Source organism: Panicum virgatum, chromosome 9N (assembly GCF_016808335.1).
Source record: "Panicum virgatum strain AP13 chromosome 9N, P.virgatum_v5, whole genome shotgun sequence".
Lineage (NCBI taxonomy): Eukaryota > Viridiplantae > Streptophyta > Magnoliopsida > Poales > Poaceae > Panicum > Panicum virgatum.
Window position 1 is genome coordinate 19915580 of NC_053153.1, and position 19222 is coordinate 19934801.

General features: G+C 44.2%; 1 pseudogene; it reads left to right on the forward strand.

The window, feature by feature from the left end:
- Positions 1–14218: 14218 nt before the first annotated feature.
- On the forward strand, positions 14219–14799 carry LOC120688408 (annotated as a pseudogene).
- The last annotated feature ends 4423 nt before the right edge of the window (positions 14800–19222 follow it).

Below are 19222 nucleotides of genomic sequence, written 5' to 3' on the forward strand. Positions count from 1 at the left end.
GCATAGAGGATGGTGGCCAAGCATAACCCGGAAGGCTCTGTTTAATTTCTAAAATTTTTCATGCGCTATAGTAATTTTGAACGTTTGACCACTAATTAGGAGTATTAAATATGGATAACTGACAAATTCCATAACCCCGGGCAAAATCGCGAGATGAACCTAATTATGCAATAATTAGACAATATCGTGCTACAGTAAATGACCTCTAATAATGAATTAATTAGGCTTAATAGATTCATATCGTGATTTTCTGTCCATCCGTATAATTAGTTTTATAATTATCTATGTTTAATACTCTTAATTAGTTTTGTAAAAGTTTCCAAAAAAAATTTTGCCCACAATTTTTTGGGAAGTAAACGGACCGGTTACAAAAAACTCCTTTTTGAAATTTATTTGAAGATCTCATTTCAACCAATATATTAAACATTGGTGTCTTTAAAATTGATAATGGGATAGGGTTAGAAAAGCGAGTACACATTTAAAACTTTAGAAACCTATATCTAGCCACTTTAGAATAAAAGATAAAAAGACTTGGATGAATTGGAATCACCGAATGATGATGTCCTGGAGCAGTTATCTTTGTACCACCATACCCGTAATAACATTCAGAATGATAACTTGCCTGAAGACCATGGTCACCTAGGTGATATTTATCAACTCGAGCCTAAGCAAAAACCAGATGCTACAATTTTGAATCCTATCGAAACAAGTGAAAGCAAAAAAGGAACAATTTCAACATATTTTGCTTGCAAAAGAAATGATTAGAGGAAAAAATTACAAAAATAATTAGCTAGTGTCAAATAAAAGGCATCTACTAAAATAGCAGAGGATCAGAACAACTCTTGATGCTTTTTTACATGGTCTGTCCATAACCGATGTTGGTGAATGCTTTTGGTTGGTGACACCGTCATCAAAGAAGAACCTTCAGGATTTCTAGGTGTTAATTTATCATTTTTTTCCCGGTTCCTTCTGCGAAGAACCTTTTTCTTTTGTTTTCATTTTCCAATTTGGTGATGTATACAAAAGAAAACCATTCCACAACTCGCTGAATTCAGGCCAGAAGAGGCTACTAACTAGACACTTGCTCTCAGTGCCGAATCCAGAATTGATTAAAGGGGTTGATTTCTTCTTCCTCTCCTTCCCTTTCTTCTTCCTCTCCTTCCTCCTCTTTTCTTCTCGAAAATGGAGGGGGGTTAAGGAGGGGCTCCATGTTTTTTTTGGGCCAGTACTGCCTCCGCCCCTGCTTGCTCTTTCAATTAGAAGATCTAGCACCAGGAACATGAGCTTCATGCTGTTGAAGAACCATCTCCACATCCCTCACCAACACTGCTCGTTCGAGTGCTACAAAAATACACAAAAAATGCATATCAGTGTCCACAACCCCAATATCATACTCTTGCACTGTGCATCTCATCTAGGTGTGCTAGGTGAATATACCTGGAACTAGAGCATGGTTTGGAGCTAGCCGAAAGACGATGAATGGTGGATGCATCTAGAAGATGGATGGATGGACCCCGATGTGCATGACCCAAGGAAGATGCTCGCAAAGCGAGTATCATCTAACCAACACTACTGACTGAGTGTTACCCCAGGCAAGCCCTAGAGCATAACCCCTATTTTTAAAATTATGCAATGTTCTTAATTAAGTATTATGCATTAAGTTTCTAGGAGTTGAATGAAACCACATATGCATGTTTCCTAGGTTCCTTTGGGCTATACTAGTATGTGTAGGTCGCTAGCTTTGTCATGCTTAATAGGGCTCGATAGAAGTCGAGTGATTTCCTGTCACTCACGAAATGTAGGACCTATGTATACTCGTGGAAAGTGGATCATAAATAAATATTGATGGGATGTATAAAATTGGAGATCAGACGAGGAATGATATTGAGGCATAGGTTATGTCAACAAGATAGTGTTCCTGGGTGTCTTAGCCCCTTCTGTGTCGATTAAGTCATGTTCATTGTTGGCCATGTTGATCGAGTTTGAACACTACTAACCACGTGCCGGCAATAGGAGGTAGTCGAACCCGGTAAGCTAAGTACCTTGGTCACTCTGGTGTTTGAGCAGATACCTGCTTCTCCAGTGGGGCTGACCCTTTGTTAATTAGTATCGGTGAGGCTAGCAGTCCCGGGTCGAGGGTCGAGTCCCGGGTCGAGGGTCGGTTCATCCATTTTGTAGTAGCTGTCGGGAATTGTTGATGCATGTTACTCGACGGGGTTGCATTCATCGTGTGGTTAGGTTTTCCTTGCAAGGATTAAATCGAATCCATATGCCGCCGCTCTCGGTTAAGTGAACCTTGATCGCTGCGTCACAACTTAGCGTAATGATATGGAACATGGTTTGTATATGACGATGGTCACCTTGGATTGTAATTTAATACTCTACCATGTTTGCTCTAGTTAGGTTCTGTAAATATTAGCTTATGCTTAATCTATATAGAACTTTGAGCTAAAACATTGAAAGTAGGGATCTACCATTGCTTTTTGGCAAAACAAACTCCATAGCCAAAAGCCTTGCATATGGTGTGCTCAGTGTGCCAGTCAATTTGACCTGCAATTGACAAGGAAGGTAGACATTAAATTCTGGGGCCTATCGGCTAGCCAGCCAATAACAATGGGCATGCGTGGATCGACTACATACAACCGATTCGTGGGGAGGCAAGCCACGTCTGTGATGACGCAACCTGCAAACAACACCTAGATCCAATTCCGATCGGCTATGGTCAGGATCAATACAGTAGGATCCGAAAGCGAATAGATCCAGGCTAGATAACTTGCGATGCAAACTTAAACCAAACTAGATTAAACAAGTCAAACTAGCAAGATCTAAGTGTACATTGATAATTTGGTGGTAAAAGCAATGACAAGCATCCAAATCCATTCTTTCTCATAACTGGAGAATACGTATAGCGCAGAATAGAAAAGAAGGCAGATTTGATGAGTTGTAGGGGCGGACTAGACTAATGGATCAAATTAATCTAACAGATCGCCGACTTTTACCGATAATTGGGTGAGCAAACCAAACACCGCAGAGCGGGTCTGGAGAGCTCGATAACTGGTGAATAGTTAGACCCCAGTGGACGGATCTAACGTGCTCGGTAACTGGTGAACAACTAAATCCCGCCAGACGGATCTAGCATGCTCGATAACTTTGAGCGCCATAGACGGAGGAAGAAGTGATGTGCTGTCAACCTGAACCCATCTACGCAACATACCTGCTGAGAAGAACTCATAAAGAGAAAAAAAACTACTGCAACTAGGGCTAAGCCGCCGTGCGGAAAAGTAGATGCATTGAATATAAAGTTTGTGTTTAGATGTGGTTGATCAAAGTTTACAAATGATGGAGGTCAGCTATATATAGCCTAAACCTAGACTCTGGTGCCGATACAGCGAGATTACAACTTGTGAATCAAAAACGAACTTGCCTAATTCAAACAATATGATTCCTAATAGATAACTTGCTGATGTAGCTTCACCAACTCCTTCCTTATCTCCATCGGCTGCGATGTCCAATCTGACCCATGAATTCATTATGCCCTTCTTCCTTCTCTTGGACCAACATCGGCCCACTCTCCATCGGCTGCTTGCCATCAGATTGACACGTGCCAAAAAAATAGTGTCAACACATGCCCCCAGTTTCAGAGTTTGAAGGCTTCATGCTTCGAAACTTTGCAGATCCAATGCCTCAATCTGTATGATCATGTCGTGGACTTGACACCTCGGTTTTTCTGATACTGCTCTTTCATAGCCGATGTTTTTCTAATAGATGAAGATTGTAGCGAACTTGAAACCGCGATAAATTTTTTTGGCAGAACTCCTTTTCGTAGCCGATGATCTTCTTCAAGCTTTTTATCGTAAAGTTTATACCAATGTGAAGAATTAAGTCAACCCTAAACCTCCTGCTAAATAACTTGGGCCTTTTGAAAAATTTTCAAATCAAAATATAACCTTGCTCCCCAAATGACTCTCTCCGATCACTCAATGTATATGATTCCTCACCAAGGCATCTTGTTGCCTCTTTTCTCCTTATCTCTAGTAAGGCTTTTTTGTGGAGCTCATGGTTGGGAATGAAAAGGGAAGCACACTCATTCTGCATATTTTGCAAAGTCAAAAACCGGATCCAATAGAGAAAACATGTCATACAATCAGATCAAGATGTGCATGTGTGTGAACTTTTGTGGATGAAACTCGCACCTCCTTTTGCACAACTCTACCTTTTATTTCTCTCTTGAGATATGGGCTATCTTTATTTTTTTCACTTTTTTCTTTCCACACTTCTGGGCATGGATATATTTTTTCTTTTTGCATAGCCCATATTTTTCTGCATGACGAATATGAAGAGTTGTGTCAAAGGGATGGAGTAGTATCTTTACATGGATGGAAGGCCTGTCTTTGCAAAACTTCCAGTGTAGAAGTCAGCATATGAGTAAACAGTATGTGGAGTGTACGTGATCTTGATCTTAAAATCATGAAATGAATCTCACAAGGGTCACACATAATTTGACAAAGCTCAATGCAAAAACAAGTAGCACATGTAAAAGGTTTTCAAAAGATGTCAACATATGGCTCTGGTAGGAATTTAATATCAATGAGGAGCTAAGCTACTTTTATTTTTGCAAGATAAAATTCCCAAGTATTTTTGCAGTAAGAAATAGAGTTTCTTTGATCATACCACATCTTCTGATGGAGACTTCACTTGCCGGCTTCCTTTCATGTACTATGCAGACAACTTCTTTATCCATTTGACAATGATCAACATAATGGATTTGCTTTGTAGCCTCACAAATTGAAGTCACCATGGTAACACAGACAATCTTCCATTGCAAAGTATTCTTGCACCAAGGGCGACACATGTATAACATATCGGCCATGAAACAACAGATGGTCAATGTAATCGGCTAGTTAGAACAATATCTCTGCAACATTTTTCTTTAATTTTATATGCTAAAGGTGATACACAGTATTGGCTATAATCTGCACCTTGTAGATGATTAGGATGACTCTTTCGAGCCAATTTCTTAGAATGTATCCAGTCTGAAATCATCCATCTTCAGGATTCCTCCTTCCTAAGCTTGTGACATCCCAAAATTCACCAAGTTAAATCACACGCTAAAAATAATTTTCAAATCTCCCGAAATTCCCTGGCGATCTGCCGTCCCGACACCCGTATCAGTCACCATCTAATCTTTTCTCTGATCTTCTCATTTCTCACGCGCGTCGCTTCGCGTCGACGCCACGCCCGGCTCGCGACCGTCGCCGCGAATCCCGTCGGCGCCTCCTCTTCTTTTTCTCCTCTTTCCTTTTTCCTTTTCCTTTTTTTTCTTTTTCTCCCTTTTTCCTTTTTCTCTTTCTCCTTTTTCTTTTTCCTTCTCCTTCCTTCTCTTCCCTGCTTCCTGCTCACGCACGAACAAGGCCTCCCCTGTGCCACGCGCTGCAGCACCCCCGTGCCCACGCGTTCCACGCGCCGCGGGATGCCCGGCGCGCCGCTCGCCGCTGCCTGAGCCGTCTCATCGTCCTGTATGCCACTGCGAATCGCGCCGCCGCTCCGCGACACCCCGACGAGGCCAAACCACCATTAATGGTCGTCGAGCTCGGCCACCGGCGCCCCCCCTCTCCACCGCCTTCCAGCGCCTATAAAAAGGCCTCCACGAGCTCGCCTCGCCACCACCAAGCATGCCGAGCTGCGTAGCTCCGCCGCTCGTCTTCCTCGCTGCTCCAATTTCCCACACCTCTGTTTTTCCCCAAGAACAGACCTCCCCGTCGATCTCCTGGGCTGGGCCATCTCGGTCCGATTCCTCTCGAGGTGAGCACCCCCAAACCCTCCTCAACCTGCCCCAAGCCCCGCCTATCCCTCTTGTTGCTCGAGCAGAGCTCCCCGCGAGCTCGCCGGCCGCCAACCATGGCCGCCCGTGGTCCCCTCCTTTTTCAGCAGGAACCCCCGTCGCGAAGCCCCAAGATTGAACCCCCTTGCCCTCCTCTCTCTCACCATACCCTTGGCTTCGAGAATGGAGGCCGGTAGCGCCGTTCCCGTGGAGCTCAGAGAGCTCGGGCATGCGGCCATGGCGGCACTGGGAAAACGGGGACGAAGTCCCTGTTCGTTCCCGTGACCCTCTCTCCCACCCTGTTTTGTTTAGACTAGCAAGCCTATTAAGCAAATTAGGTACCAGCCCACTAAACGCAAAGCCCAAACCAGCAGCCCATGCGCCAGTTCGAGAGGCACAAGCAAAACCAAAACCCACTCCGGCCAATCCCGTGCAAGCTAGGCTCCAAATCATTTTCGGAATTTAATTAATAGTCAACCATTGCAAAGTCATATCTCACTCGTCCAAACTCTGATTCACACGATTCTTCTTTCTAAATTTCTATGAAATCATATACGATCCATTCATACTATTTTCATCTCTGCGTGAACCCCGGTCTAGCCCTTAAGCATCTGTTTAACTTATCATTTCATGCGCCAAAAATCCTCCGATTGACCTGAAATTCGACCACGTCATTTCCAATATAATTTTAGCCGTGCCATTAGAAAATCTCCCAAAAATATTCTTCTTATCTTTCTATCTTAATTTTTCCCGATTCGAGCTCAGCAATAAAACCTTTATTTCCTTTTCTTGATTGTGTGCTTGCTTGTGTGCGTCGTAGATCACGGTGTGAACGAGGGAGAACCTGTCGATGAGCAGTACTGCGAGCAAGTGAACGAGGACCAGTTCCGCGACCCCGAACCCGAAGGACAGTACCTCGATCAGGACTTTCCGGAAGGCTTTGAGAACGGCAAGTTCAATCCCATCCTTTGATGCATGCTTTTGTCCTAGTTTTTATAAACACAACCTATTGGCCTGTTTTACAAAATTGCATATGTTTTGCCTGCTGAAAACACGGTTTGATAGCCACCCCTTGATTTGTTATGACCATTCCTTGACCACCTAGATTAATGTCTGAATGTGTTGTTTGGACGTTAATCACTGCTATAACGCTTAGGACCTCATACGCAATACAACATGTTTTATAAAGGAAATGTGTGCGTGTGTGGGAAGGGAAAAATGTGGAATTTTCGAAAGATGAGTTTAGACGGGATGGGTGGCATTTCTGTGTGATTTGCCGATTGGTGTGCTTGTGCCTGTGTGGCAGAGCAAGGAAGGGAGATATCCATCTTATCACCACTAAGGACTGAGTTGATGTGTCATCTCACCTAACTCCACTATCGTGCAAACCACTCGACCGTTGAATGGGCAACGGTTTAGCATAAACCCCACTAGTTAGTCTGATAGCCATCAGGAGAGCTAAGAGCAACGGGTGATCAAGGAGAAGGGATTAGCTCTGTGTGACTTATGCCCCGGTTAAAACCTCTGTGATAGGTCAATGACCCCTTGGTGCATCCCGTGATGGCTAGTCAGGTTTAGCTAAGGTGGGTAATGGCTTTGTTGGGATCTGCACCGACACTAAGGTGATCGTGTTGTGGTACCCCGCTTGTGGGTAAAGTTGCACACCTCTGTAGAGTTAAGAATCTATTCGAATAGCCGTGCCCATGGTATTGGGCGAGTTACGGTGTGGTCACATAACTAGTGTTTACTTTGGGATGGGTTGGCGTGAGTTGTTTTGGAAATGTGTCCGGCAGTTGTGCCGTGTGCTACGGCAGATGAGGAGTCCGGTAGCAGCTTAAAACTTGGATTCTGTGTGGATCAACCCCTCGTGTTACTCGATACAAGAAAACTGGTTTTGGAAAATGCTTTCTTTCAAATGAACCCCTGCATAAAATATTGCTTTCCGCAAATCAAACCCTAGCCTTATCCTTGATTTACCCTGTGCATTATATTCTGTTTATACCCCCTCCGTGGGTGTGGTTGGACTTGCTGAGTACATTTGTATTCACCCCATTCTTAATTTTTACAGAGGAAGACCCAGACTTCGTTCCAGAGGACGTTGAGTAGGGTACCGTCCTGCACCCAGCCTTGCCTGTGGATTTGGGTCACCCGCAGGAGATTCCGCATGGCGCAAGACTCTGATGACCCTCTTTTTATAATTAATATCATTGTGTGGGTGTGGGTTGTAATCCTCTCGATAGTGGCGCTTCTCTGCTCACTACCGCGTAGAGTTGTACGGTAATGAACCATCTGATGTTATAAATGTGTCATCAGCCTAATGGGACTGATGTTTGTATCACATTTAAGTCTTCTCTCATGAGGGGACACTTCAAGGCTTCACTGGATATGCATCTAATACACTGACCGCTCCAAAATTCCAAGTCAGCTGTCACAAAACCTAAAGATGAGTCAGCGTCCACGACCTCTATGGAGTCTCCGATCTAGTGGATAACACACTGATGCATAGTAGATGGTATGCAACAGTTAGCATGGATCCAGTCCCTGCCTAAGAGTGTATTGTGGGATCCTTTGCCGTTGACGACGAAGAATCTGGTTGGTAAAGTCTTGCTCCCAAACATCAGATCAACACAAATTGCCCCCCGGCTGGAGACACTGCACCCTGGAAATCTTTGAGCATCATATCGGATTGGATTAGATCATCCTCTCCGAGCCCAAGCTTTTGGTACATCGTGTATGACATAATGTTTACTGCAGCTCCCCCATCAACAAGCATCTTGGTCATCGGCTTGCCATTGATGTATCCTTTCATGAACAATGGCCAGAGATGCTTGCGCTCTTTGTCTCCTGGATTTTCAAATGTTGCTTGCATAGGATCCAAGGACAATTGAGCCATGGTTTGTTGTACCTCTTCATTAGATGAAGCCTTCAATTCCATGGGTAGACAAAAACCATGGTAATCGATGCAGCTTCTGCTCCATCAGCCTTTTCTTTTGGGTGCCAAACCATTGATTTTGGGCGCCTCTCTTTGCGAGCACGATCTTCCTCTTGACGTTTACGATCGCGCATCCTCTGCAGTCTCCTCTTCTGAGACCGGGTCAATCCTCCCTGACACCATTAGTTAGGATCTTCAAAAGTATCATGAACTTTCTGAACCTCTGGGTCACGAGCAAAAGATTCATTAGAAACCGAGCATTGGCCTCTGCTTCTAGCTGATCTTGAGGATCATGGACAGGAGAACGCCTTCTCTGTGGTCTGTCCACATGAATCGGTTGTTAGTAGCGTCCATCACCATACTGCTCATTGTGTGGGAGTTACTTTCCCTTGTTCCTGTTGCATTCAGGGCAGTCATCAGCTAATGGTACATGCATACCTGCATTCCAACAGTGCATGAAGAACGGGCACCACCAGTGGTCTTCTTCCCACCGGGCATGTTCTTGTTGCCGGTGTTCTTCCTTCTCTTGCTGATGCCAATACCTATTGGTCAACATCTGGGACGTCACGCGTTAGCGAGGCTTCTTTGATCCTTCTCTGTGCTCATTTCTGCCCTGCCCCTCGAGTTGGCTGGCCGATACTCGCACCTTGGGGTCCACGGCTTCTGAAAGCTCGGCTTGTTCAGAAGTCAGTAGCTTGGGCCCCATCTTGGCATCATGGTCCATCACCTCTACCATGTTGGTAGGGAAGGGATGACCGTCGATCTTCATCGGCTTCTCTGGCACATCAAACTTGATTCTTCCTGCTTCAATCGCTGATTGGATCTCCTTGCAGAACACTTTGCACTCGTTAGTTCTGTGTGAAACGGCGTTGTGCCACTTGCAGTACTTGCGATTTCTCAATTCAGTGACCGACTAAATCATATGATTTGCGGATAGTTTGATCTACCCTCTTGAAGTAATGGATCAAAGATCTGGTCGACCCTTGTGATGTCGAACCTGAACTTCTCCTTTTTATTTTTCGCAAACGGGGATGAAACTGGCTCTTTCTTCTTGGTCCACTCGGCCAAACCAATCTCTTCTTTGTTTTCAGAGTCGGAGGAATCTCCTACGAAGTTGACTCTTTTCGGAACATGGTCCGTGTTTGGATAGGGGCTCGGACGTCAACACATGCCAGCCTCTGAGCGAGATGACTCAAACTCTCAAATTCATGAGAGGAGAACCGCTCTTTGATGTGAGGCAGCAATCCCTGAAAAGCCAATTCAGCTAACTGGCTATCATTGAGAGACAAGCTGAAGCATCTGCTCCTGATGTCTCTGAACCTCTGAATGTAGTCGATGTAGGTTCATTATTCCTTTGTTTGTCGCCATCAGGTCAGCGATCTTCATCTCATGTACTCCTGCAAAGAAGTACTTGTGGAACTACTTCTCCAGAACGGCCCATGTAATGATGGATTCGGTGGCAGTGAAGTGAACCACACAAAGGCCGATTTAGAGAGAGATAGTGGGAACAGTCGAATTCCCAGAGCATCAACTGTGAAGCATCCCCACACTAGATCAGGAACCAGCTGATGTATTCCACAGTAGTCATGTTGTCTTGTCCAAAAAACTTGGTAAAATTTGGCACCCTGTATCGTGATTGTAAAGCAATCTGATCATAAGCCTTAGGGTAAGGCTTACGGTACATGAATGTCGGCTCTTTAGGCTTCACACCGAATTGATTCTTCATCACATCGGCTATCTGTGCTTACCAGTCAACAACTTGAGAAGCAACAACTTGCTGAGGAGTGAGCGATTGTTGTACATGTGCTTGCACGTGCTGTGTCGGCTACGGACCTGGAGATGTAGGAGGTTGAACTGACCCTTGAGGCTCCTCTTTTGGCGCTTGTTGTTGGTACTCGGGAACATGTTGGTGTCGATGTGTTGGCCCCCGAGCTTGCTCATTCACTATGTGCGCCATGACGTTCATCATCGCCCAAAAAGTATATGGATCAAACTGTGGGCGCTGAGCTATCGGCTGTGCAGCCGATGGCGATGCTTGTGGACCACCTGCCTGCTGCTGAAGTTGCTGGTGCATTACTAGCGGTAACGATCTCTGAGGCGACGGTGGAGCACCATGGTTGAATCCCATCTGGCCTGTAGTATTCTGAGCCTACGTCCATACGCCTGCCATCATCTCTGGTGGCTTCCCAAAGGATGAAGTTGGCACGTATCTAGGTAGCGTGTTGAACAAATTTCTTGATGCTGATGTGATCGCCGGCAATGCTGTGGCATATGCCGGAGCCGATTGCATTGGAGTCCCAACTGGTTGGAACGCCGTCGGCTGAGAGTATTGTGCAGGCATAGGAATAGATCATGTGCCTGCCTGTCTTGTACTGGGTGCCATCGGCTGGGAGCCGATGCCTACTGTAGCCGATGTCGCTGCTCTGTTTGCTGCGGCGGCCGGGGACTCGGGTTGGAAGTAACACGGCCATATGTATCCAGGAGTCTAGCTTTCCTTCATCATGTCGTAGATCGCGTTCTTGACTGAGTTCGTCATGACCTTGGATTGTTTATTCAAGGCATGATGCATAGCCATGTCGAACATCTCCTGGAATTTGTCAGAATCTTCAGTGATGGTGATATGGCACGGCATGGGAAAATTGTTCTTCTGAATCACCTTGCCTCCTCTGCCGACCATGTTGAATGTCATGAGACACTCGTCTTCTATTTTTCAACAGCTTTGGCAAGCTTCTGCTTCTGCTCATCATTGAGTTGCTCCTTGGTAACCTTGATGGTGTTGTTGGCGTGAACTTCTACATGGGTGTCACCCTCAGCGGCTTTGGCTTCGTTGGTTTTAGAAACCTCGGCCATGTAGATGTTGTCATATATGATGTTGTCGTGGATGTTGATGACGAGTCCCACCAGGCATGCAAAGAAGCTTGTTGACACAAAAATCCCACTGTGGGGGACTCTCACGCTCCACGTACGCTAGGGTCGGGGAGATCTACTTTGCTCCGTCGTACTGAACCCAATCGGTGAGCGTACGGTTCGCTCAGCGTGCCAGTCAATTTGACCTGCAATTGACAAGGAATGCATTAAATTCGAGGGGCTATCCGCTAGCCAGCCGATAACGATGGACACACGCGGATCGGCCATCGTACAGCTGATTCACGGGGAGGCAAGCCACGTCCGTGACGACGCAACCTGCAGACAACACATAGATCCCATTTCGATCGGCTATGGTCAAGATCGATACAGTAGGAGCCGATAGCGAATAGATCCAGGCTGGATAACTTGTGATGCAAACTTAAAGCAAACTAGATTAAACGAGTCAACCTAGCAAGATCTAAGTGTACATCGATAACTTGGTGGTAAAGCAACGGCAAGTTAGACTAACGGATCAAATTAATCTAACAGATAGCCGACTAGGTGAGCAAACCAAACACCAAAGATCGGGTCTAGAGAGCTCAGCAACTGATGAACAGTTAGACCCCGCCGGACGGATCTAACATGCTCAGTAACTGGTGAACAGCTAAACCACGCTGGATGGATCTAGCATCCTTGATAACTTTGAGCGTCATAGACGGAGGAAGAAGCGATGCGTCATCAACCTGAATCCATCTACACAACTCTACTCGAAAATTTTCAACAAGCGATGGAACATACCTGCTAAGAAGAACTCGTAAAGAGAAAAAACTACTGCAACTAGGGCGAAGCCGCCATGTGGAAAACTAGATGCATTGAATGTAAAGTTTGAGTTTGAATGTGGTTGATTAAAGTTTACAAATGACGGAGGTCAACTATATATATAGCCTAAACCTAGACCCCGGTGCCGATACGATGAGATTACAACTTACGAATCAAGAAACAAACTTTCCTAATTTAAACAATACGATTCCTAATAGATAACTTACTGACATAGCTTCACCAGCTCCTTCCTTAGCTCCATCGGCTGCGACGCCCATTCTAGCCCATGAAATCATTTTGCGCTTCTTCCTTCTCTTGGCCCAACGTCGGCCCACTCTCCATCGGCTGCTTGCCCATAAGATTGACACGTGCCAAAAAAATGGTGTCAACATAAATATATGACTGCACTGTTGTTCAATAAATATTTGACTATTTGATAACTTAATAAATATATGACTGCCTGTTATTTTTTATGTAGTAACACAATGAATATGACTTTGAGAGACCATATTTGAAAGAGGTGGGAGGAAGATGACGACGATAGGATGTTGTTTATGCCCTGCCCTTTCAGTTTTTTAGTCTAATCGAGGAGGGAAAAAGAAACAACATCATAGCCTTGAGGAATCGGGCGAGGAGGAGGTCCATCAATTGCTCCAAGGACATGTGAAGAACTGTTTGATAGCTTTTATGATGGAACCTTGGATCTTCAGTTCTTTGCTTGATTACCTTTGAAGGAATGAACTTGTCCTTGATACGAGTATCAAGTTCGAGGAGAAACTTGGATTCTTCCTCCACATGCTCCGCCACAAGTCTTCCTATCAGGACCTCCAGATCAAATTTCACCACAGTAATGATACATTTCACCACCACATAAACCACTTCTTCAAGAATGTTCTCCCTGGTCTTGCTCATGAATTCCTCAAACTTACAGACCCTTATCAAGTCCATACAAAAATTGCCACAAACCAAGATATTATCTATTCTTCAGGAACTGCCTCGGTGCCATTGATGGCACCCACATTCCTATTTCAATTGCCTCTGAAAAATCTGCCCCTTTTAGAAATAGGAAGAACACACTGAGCATCAACATTACGATTGCTTGTGATTTTGACCTTAAAATCACGTTTATTTCTAGTTGATGGGAGGGATCTATTACGGATTCTAGATTGTTGTGGTCTGCTATCAACAAAGGATTCGAGGTGCCTCCAGGCAAATTTTATCTTGTCAATGGCAGGTACGCAAACACCTGTTCTTTTCTAGCACCGTATTGGGGAGTCAGATAGCACTTAAAAGAGTTTGGACCTGGACATAGAAGACCACAAAATTCAAAAGAGTTGTTCAATCATCGCCATGCACTACTAAGGAACCATGTAGAAAGGACTTTAGGAGTGCTTAAGAAGCGCTTTTCTATTCTTAAAGTCACAACCTTCCACAAGTTGAAGAATCAAGTAAAGTTACCCATTGCAGCTGCTATATTTCACAATCTAATCAGGAAAATAGAAGGAGATGAGTGGCTGGACGATCAGCAAGATAATATCAACCCTGCAGACTTTGTTGATTTGCCAAGTGGTGATCAGGGCAATGCAGCTAGCAGTGCACAAGGCAACGCATTGAGAGACTCAATTTCTCGAGAGATGTGGGTCCAATATGAGCAACATGGACATGGATATTAGTCAACATTAGTTCTTTTTTCTTTTTTCCCCTGTGAGTTGTAATAATTGATTAAAATTATGTCAGTCAAATATTAATCATGAGTTATTGTGTAATAATTAAATAAAGTTATGTATAATACGACAGTTATGGTTGGAAAAGGTTCACCAAAAGTCAGTATGATTTCAAGGGGATCGCCTAAGTTTAGTAGGATGCTAGCTACAACAAGTAGAAGCATGAAGAAAGTTTCCTCAGAGCAGACTTGCTAAGAAGATAGAAGGCTCTCCAAAAGGTATGATATTTATTGTTTATTCAAAACTTCTCAATACTCATCACAATGTACATTTATTATGTATGTAAATGACAGGCAATTGTTTTTTCAGGCGAACAAAGAGCAGTTTGGAACACACAATTGGAGAAGTCACTCTTTGAAATCCTTCATGAGTACAAAGACAGTGGTTGTAGAGGAGATAATAGCTGGAACTTAGAAGGTTGGAATAGAATGGTGAAGGAATTCCACACGCAAAACAAATTCGTGTCATTCACCAAAAGTCAAACTCAAGAGAAGGAAGGTCAACTAAAGGGAGATTACAAGATGCTGAAAGCGGCCAGATAGCAAAGTGGGTCCACTTGGAACGAAAAGAGATGTATGGTCGACGGATCTTCAATTGTGTGGGACAACTTGCAAGTAGTAAGTTGTTTTGTGATCAGTATCTTCTTTTGCATGTGATTTGTGATTTGTTTGATGCCTTGGGTTGGAGTCCCGACCCAGAGACGACCTGGTCTATTGGGTCGGGTCGGCCCTGGCCCTATTGGTCGTGCGCTAGGCGGGGTTAGGGTCGTGTTTTTCTGTGTCGTGCCTGGTGCGGCCCATTTGACCCAGCCCATTTGACCATCGACAGCTTGCACTAGGTATAGACGCCCCCACCCCGTTTGCATCTCTCACTCCGTAGTGAGGCTGCCGCCGCCCCCCGTCCGGCTCCATCTATCATTGCCATCGCTTCCGCTTGCGCGGTCACTCCACTAGCACCTCCACCTTCGCCTCCTCTTGGATGCCAGTGGGTCGGGTGGGGGGGTATCCGTGGATTTCGCGTCCACGGGTTTCAATTTTGGGGTTTGATTTGTGCCCACAGATTTTGAGTTATGATATCCTAAATCTAGCGGGTTTGGGTCGGATCTTTTAACTTCACTCATGGATCCACCATTGGAGCCCGAATGAATTCAGCCCAATAGAAACCCATTACAGACCCTAGCTATATAAACTAGAAATCTCAATCCATCCATACTCACTCACCCAGTCCCAACCAAAGGCCGACGGCCGCTTCGTCTCTCTCTCTCTCTCTCGTCGCCGCCCGCAGGTTCGGGATCGGGCTCCTCCCTGATCACGACCTCCACCGCCACAACAGCCTCCGCCTCTGCCTCGGCGCCTCCGCAGGTGAGCTGAACCCACATCTTTCCGTCTTCCTCTAGGGTTTTTTTATCGCCTTCTCACAATATTTTTTGTACGGGGCTGCATCCGCCACCTCGACGCCCGATAACCGACATCCAGCGCCACCACCCGCCGACCCGACTGACCGATTCCATCTCCACCACAACCACGTGACCACGCCGCTCGGCCGCCTCCGATGAGCCTCTTCTCTTTATCCCTCCTCCCTATCTCTAATAGCTTTTTCTGTACTTGCTGCTGCGCATTCTTGATTGAATGATTGAATCTTCCTACTTTTGCTTGCACTTCTGGATCTGTGGCGGTACAAAAGTTAGGAACTTCAAGTACCCAGAAGGCCAGAACAATGTATTTTATTATAGCTGTTTAGAAAAAAATGCTAGGTAGATGCATCTTTGTTTAGAATTTGTATGGTCTTTTGAAACAAGGTTCTTGCAGTTGCCACTAGAAGTTCTGTGCAAACATGAAAATTACATATGCCCTTTTTGCATTATTTGCAGAGGGACAATGGCTTTGGACCCCCTACGCTTTTGGTTTGGGGTTAGTTGGAGGGGTGCACATGGCTGCAATTGATCATGCTTTGGCTGCAGGTCCCGTAGCCGGTGTATTTTTTATAATTGGGTTTATCAATGGTTACTGTTGACATTCTGAAAAATTAAAGCATTAGCTACTAATTGGTTGAACGGTTGGTCAGTATTGCATGAAAAAAACTACTGCCACCCAATAGGCATGCAAGCATGTCAAAAAAGGTAGAAGAGATATATTACCTGTGTATTAGCCTTGAATTTTAGATATTTATAAACACTAGTACTGGTATGCTCAGATAGAACAACAGACCTATTGGTGGAGATGCAGGCACTGCTTTCATTGGTTTTCGGAGAGGAATAAAGGACTACTTTCATCACTTGTTAACTACCTTTAAATTCATATCTTCCTCCTATAATAATGATTAATATAAGAAACTGGTAAATATTAAAGTAACAAGTTAATTTCTCATATGTACATAAAGTTGCTAGGACTAATAAGGCGAACTGGAAGATCTTGGTAGCTAGAAAATTAACTGGTCATGGTTTCAAAAGAAATTTTGTGCTTTTCTATTGATAAATACTATGGGACTGATAATCAGTATTTTGGTATCTAGAATAGTGGCTGCTATGGCCTTTGAGTAGCTGGTATTGTCTAGCTATGATAGTTAGGGTTCTGGTGAGCTAATCACTAACTGTGGTGAAGATCAAAGGCCAAAATTGAGCTCACCTTGGATGCTTGTTTGCAGAGGGTGTTTATCTTTTCAATGTCAATATGGATCCCGATGTTGAAGCAGAGGATGAACAGTGGGCCCATATCTGTATGTCTCTTAATGATAGTCATGAATGGGGAGTTCGTAAGGCAGTCTCAGAGAAGGAGTGTAAGATAATTTTGTTATTTCATGATTTATCTTATGTAATTTTTGAATAGAAAATAATCATTTTTTACAAATGCTATTTTGAAATTAGGTCAATAATAAACTTAATGTTCAAATTTAGAGTGCACTTTATGCTTCGGCTGATGATTGGAGTATGCGAGTCTGTCGTTGCAGGTGAGATGATCTAATGATCTAATTCAGCTTATTTTGTAATATTTTTGTCTTATTTGTTCTTGTTCTAATTATGTTTTGTTTTTTAGCACTATCAATGATTGGGTAGTGGTACATTACCGTCGTATCGGTGCCTTTGAGAATGACATGTGTGTTATGTCTGCTCTTATCCAAAGGATCCAGACAGAGCATGATACAATAGTGGAACGAGACGTGCTGAGTACATTGGTCATACAGGTCGCAGTTGATCATCTATAGGTAAGGAAAGATGTTTCAGTTTGATTTTGAATGATCATCAACTTTTATACTTCTTTTGTTCGAATGGAATTGGCCGAACAAATGCCTGCAAATTTTATGCAAACTAGTAAAATTTGTATTAGAAACAATAAAGATTTAGATGACACATCCTCCACCAGATTTTTCTATTTGAAAGAATTATTTATTTTGAGTTTCCTAGCATTTTATTAGAAACAGTAAAGCTACCAACAGATGAAGCCTAGACCCTTGTGATCCCGGGTGGCAGAGTCAGCCTACGATAGATCACAACTTATACACTAAGTACTTAGAAACTAGAAGACTAACACTTACAAGGAACACAATCTTTTATTCACAACTCAACTTGATACAACACGAGATGACACTTACACTCTTTATGTGGCTATCTAACTATGACACCACTACACTACATGGCAACCTTGCCATTTCTTACTTGAGACCCCTTATGCCATAGTATGGCAAGGGGGAGGGGGAGACCCCTATTTATAGGACTCCATAGTTCATATGATGTTGCCATGTGTCCACCTTCTACACTCTTCTACATTTCTAGATTTCTCTCCATTTTTATCCTATCATACAAATATTTTTTTCTCTAGAGAGTACTACACTTCACCATGAAGCATGATAACTATTACTTATATTTGCTCTCCACTCTTCTAGAACCTTCTTACTTTGACATGATCTTATCCTCATGCATTGCAAAGTTAGTTTCTTGTGATTTCCACAATCTTCTAGAATATTCCAAGTATGCATTGCATATTTCAACAGATAATTTTTGAAATTTGGTGGTGGTGGCGGTGGAGGTGGTGCTTGAGGTGGAGGTGGAGGTGGAGGTGGTGGTGGTGGTGGAGGCCCACCGTACAATGGTGAACCCATCCATGGGCTGGACCCTAACAATAATAAATCTATCTATACTTTTCCCATTTCTATCTTGTATGAAAGAAATAACTAATATGATTTGTTTTTTTGCTGTTAGATTTTAATCTCTACATTGTCAAAATTAAGGGAGTTACATAAGACATGAATCTTCGGTAGATGTACTGCATATTGGCTAACGCTGATGACTTTGATCATCACCCTCAGAATGATGGCTTACGAGGTACCTTGCTTGTGTTCTCTGTTGTCTCCTCTTCTTTCACCTCCATTTGAGTGTGCGTACGTGCGTGTTGAGGTTGAGTGTTGAACAATCTGCTTCTGGTCTTCACTGTAGACCAATTTTCAGTCGTAACGGTGCCCTTGAGAACGACATGTGTGCGATGTCTGCTCTTATCCAAAGGATCCAGACAGAGCATGATACATCAGTGGAACGTGACGTGCTGAGTACATTGGTCATACGGGTCGTAGTTAATCATCTGTAGGTAAGGAAAGTTGTTTCAATTTGATTTTGAATGATCATCAACTTTATACTTCTTTTGTTTGAATGGAATTGGCCGAACAAAAGCCCGCAAAATTTATGCAAACTAGTAAAATTTGTATTAGAAACAATAAAGATTTAGATGACACATCCTCCAGCAGTTTTTCTATTTGAAAGAATTATTTATTTTGAGCTTCCTAGCATCTTCCTGGCCGCGCCGCCGTCGGTGGGCGCTCTGCCCTTCGCCCTGGCCAGGCCTTCTCCTCGCGCCGCCCTTGTCGGGGCCGGTGGCCGTTGCCGCCTCATTCCTCACCACTCTCGGTGGCTGTTGCTGCCGTCCCCGTGGTGTGGTCTGGGTCTGTGGTGGCGCCACAGCTTGCTTTGTCTGCCGTCGGTTCTGGGTTGGAAAGGGGTGACGGCGAAAGCTTTTGTTCTGCTTGCGGACCGATGACGAGGACACCCTCGTGCACCGTTTACCTTGTTGAAGGCGTCATCCTTCTTCCCTT